The 4205-nt window shown below is 47.2% G+C and overlaps 1 pseudogene; it reads left to right on the forward strand.

Moving 5' to 3' along the window:
- The first annotated feature begins 414 nt into the window (after positions 1-414).
- Positions 415-2292, forward strand: LOC130885884 (importin subunit alpha-1-like; annotated as a pseudogene).
- Positions 2293-4205: the final 1913 nt, after the last annotated feature.

Genomic DNA, 4205 nt, shown 5'->3' on the forward strand with positions numbered 1-4205 from the left:
TTGGAACCTCTGGCCAAGTCAACTGAAGTCCTTGACTAAGAAACTAACTGCTGGGTTGGACACTGGTCCACTAGCTGGTCACCATCATAGGCCGGCACAGAAGATGAGCGTTTCTACCTGTGCTCTGAGCCCATGCCCATTATTGAACTGGGAAGCAAGACAAGGCAGTTGTGAGAGCTGAATTAAGAAAAAGAATATTTGGAAGGAACCTTGAGCAGTGACAATGGTGTAACACTCACCCCTGGTACGGCCCTGAGGCAGAAAAGAAGACTCTGTGGCCCTCAAGGAAGACCCCTCAGCTTGGCCAAGAGGAGCCACCAGTCTATGACACCTGAGATAGCTACTCTTCTTTGTCAGCCTGAAAGGCCTGGAGTCCTGGATTGGATAAAAGGAGGAAATGGGGAGGCACAAAGTCTGAGGGCTGAGGAGCAGCAGACGTTTCGAGGGCCGTCGACTCTGCAGTCTCCGAGCCCCACACCGTCTTTCGTGGACGCCTGAGCCCGCTGTGCAGCCTTCCCTTGTCTACTAGCTTACTCCTTTATTCCTACAAACATGTCGACCAATGAGAATGCTAATTCACCAGCTGCCCGGCTTAACAGATTCAAGAACAAGGGAAAAGACAGTACAGAAATGCGGCGCCGCCGAATAGAAGTTAATGTGGAACTGAGGAAAGCGAAGAAAGATGACCAGATGCTGAAAAGGAGGAACGTCAGCTCATTCCCCGATGATGCTACTTCTCCCTTGCAGGAAAACCGCAACAATCAGGAAACTGCTTTCTAGGGAAAAACAGCCTCCTATAGACAACATTATCTGGGCTGGTTTGATCCCCAAATTTGTGTCCTTCTTGGGCAAAACTGATTGTAGTCCCATTCAGTTTGAATCTGCTTGGGCGCTTACTAACATTGCGTCTGGAACATCTGAACAGACCAAGGCCGTGGTGGATGGAGGTGCTATCCCAGCATTCATCTCTCTCTTGGCATCCCCCCATGCTCATATCAGCGAGCAAGCTGTGTGGGCTCTTGGAAACATTGCAGGTGATGGTTCAGTTTTCCGAGACCTAGTTATCAAATATGGTGCAGTTGACCCACTGTTGGCACTTCTTGCAATTCCTGACCTGTCTTCCTTGGCATGCGGTTACCTGCGTAATCTTACCTGGACACTTTCAAACCTTTGTCGAAACAAGAATCCTGCACCCCCCTTAGATGCAGTTGAGCAGATTCTTCCTACTTTAGTTCGCCTGCTACATCACAATGATCCAGAAGTGCTAGCAGATTCCTGCTGGGCTATCTCCTATTTGACTGATGGCCCAAACGAGCGCATTGAAATGGTTGTGAAGACAGGAGTTGTGCCCCAACTTGTGAAGCTTCTGGGAGCTACTGAATTGCCAATTGTGACTCCTGCACTGAGAGCCATAGGGAATATTGTCACTGGGACAGACGAACAGACTCAAATTGTGATAGACGCAGGAGCACTTGCAGTCTTTCCCAGCCTGCTGACAAACCCCAAAACTAACATTCAAAAGGAAGCCACGTGGACAATGTCAAACATCACAGCTGGACGCCAGGACCAGATACAGCAAGTTGTGAATCATGGCTTAGTCCCATTTCTTGTTGGTGTCCTCTCTAAGGCCGACTTTAAGACACAGAAGGAAGCTGTGTGGGCTGTAACCAACTACACCAGTGGTGGAACAGTTGAACAGATTGTATATCTTGTTCATTGTGGCATAATAGAACCTTTGACGAACCTTTTAAGTGCAAAAGATACCAAAATTATTTTGGTTATTCTTGATGCCATTTCAAATATCTTTCAGGCTGCTGAGAAACTAGGTGAGACAGAGAAACTCAGTATGATGATTGAAGAGTGTGGGGGCTTGGACAAAATTGAAGCACTACAGAGCCATGAAAATGAGTCTGTATACAAAGCCTCGTTGAGCTTGATTGAGAAGTATTTCTCAGTGGAGGAAGAGGAAGATCAAAACGTGGTGCCAGAAGCTACCTCTGAAGGCTTTGCCTTTCAAGTTCAGGATGGGGCTCCCGGGACTTTTAACTTCTAATGTCCAGCTGAGGCACAAAGTTGTTAACTATGTGCTGTGTTTCTCATAAATTTGTCTTACTGTTTTCTCTAAGAACTCTTTTTAAATGTGGTTTGTTATTGTAGCACTTTTTACAAAAACTATACTTGAACAGTTGTAAACTGTACATACTATATGAAGCTGTCCTCTGCGTTTCTTATTTCTATGTGGAATTTCGTATCCTACAGTGTCCTGTAAATAAAGATTAGGTTCCACTCCTTTAAAAAAAAAAAAGGAGGAAATGGGGAGAGCTAACTAGGAGAACAGCAGCATCCATCCTTCTGCTTCCTGACTACAGATGCACTAAGACCAGCTGCTTACACTCTCGCCTTCCTATACCTTAAACCATGAGCCAAAGTAAACCTTAAGTCCCTTAAATTGCTTTTGTTAGGCATTCTGTTACAGCAACAGGAGGCAACTAATACCAACCCGAACCGCAGGCAGATGTGTCCCTAGGCACGTCAAGAGTTATTTCACAAGAACTAAGAGCCCCATGAGATTTGCTAGCCTAATGCTGCGACCCTTTACTACAGTTCCCCGTGTTGTGGTGACCCCCCAACCGTAAAATCATTTTCATTGCTACTTCATAACTGTAAATTTGCTACCATCATGAATCATAATGTAAACACCTGCATTTTCCAATGGTCTTGGGTGACCCCTGTGAAAGAGTCATTTGACCCCCGAAGGGGTTGCAACCCACAGGTTGAGAACCTCTGTGCTAGAATGTGGCGCGGGTGCTCATATTTTGAAAATGAACAAAATTTAAAAAGTAAAGAGAGGCAAGATTTATGCAGTCAGCCTGTTGGGGTGCGCCCTGCCCACCTTCTCTGAGTCTCCGAAGTGCTCTAGAGAAGAGCAGCTGGGGGCTCCAGGAAGAGGGAAACGGATCTTAAAAATAGAGTCTGATGAAGCCACCAGAAGCCCAGACAGAGCACAACTGAAGAGACACCAGTGGTGAAAGAGAGGCTGAGCTGGCAGCCCCCTGGCTGGAGGACGGGGGTCTCCTGCTCCAGTCAACTCACTGGGCAGCAGAGGTCTCACATGCCCCTAACTCAAACCCCACTGCTACTAAAATGCCGCTCTCTCAAAATAGAGCACAGAGGGAGGCTTATCAAAGATGGTCATCTCAGAGCAGGGGTGATGCTGCTAGCCCAGAGTGGCCCCCTTCAGGAAGCACTGACCCAGCTGAAGTCACCATTGACCCAAGGCCTCTCCCACTACCTCCGGAGGGCCTCCCAGAAAGACTGCTCAGGGTGACTGGGCATGGGGGTTGCCAGATAGCCACTTTCCCTGCTGGTCTACAGCCAGCTTTTGGTTTGTGGGTGCTCCAGGGAACAGAGGGCAGACAGCCACTTGATATGTGAGAGACGAGAGCCACCACAGCCCTGAAGACTGGTGCTGCATCTGCTAAGACAGTCCCTATCCTGCCTGCGGTCTCAGGAATTCTCAAGAGTTCCCGAGCCTTGCCCAACTCTCACTGACCCCTAGGCCCAGGCTGTCTCTCCAGGTTGGATGGCTTTTCTTTTCCTTTCCTTTTTTCCTTCTCTTCTTTCCTTCCTTCCTTCCTGTCTTTTATTCTTTCTTTCTCATCAAGAAATGTGAGTTTAGTTCCAAAACCCACATTAAAAAAAAAAATCCAGGCATGATGTTACACCCCTGGGGTAGTGGAGACAGGGAGGTCCCTGGAGGTGACTGGTTAGCCAGTCTAGCAGAATCAGAGAGTTCCAAGCCAATGAGAGACTCTGTCTCAAAAATTAATAAAAATGTGCTGTGCCTGAGGATCTAGAGTGAAGGTTCTGTACCCCACAAGCACACAAATACATATATACATGTACATACCCAAACTAGCTTGCAAACATGCACACACATGTACACACAAACACACAAAAACCAGCTTGAAGACACAAGTGCATACACAAGTATGCAGACTTGCACATACATACAAACACACACACGAACAAGCATGCAACATGTATACACACATGCATAAACAAGCATGAAGACCTGAACACACGCAAGCATGCAGACACCTGCACACGCACATACTTCTAGATGCACACACACTTGTAGACGCACACCCAGATACACGAATTCCAAACTCCTCTTGTTATCAGTTACTTTTCTCATGGCTGTG

Source organism: Chionomys nivalis, chromosome 13 (genome assembly GCF_950005125.1).
Source record: "Chionomys nivalis chromosome 13, mChiNiv1.1, whole genome shotgun sequence".
Taxonomy (NCBI): Eukaryota; Metazoa; Chordata; class Mammalia; order Rodentia; family Cricetidae; genus Chionomys; species Chionomys nivalis.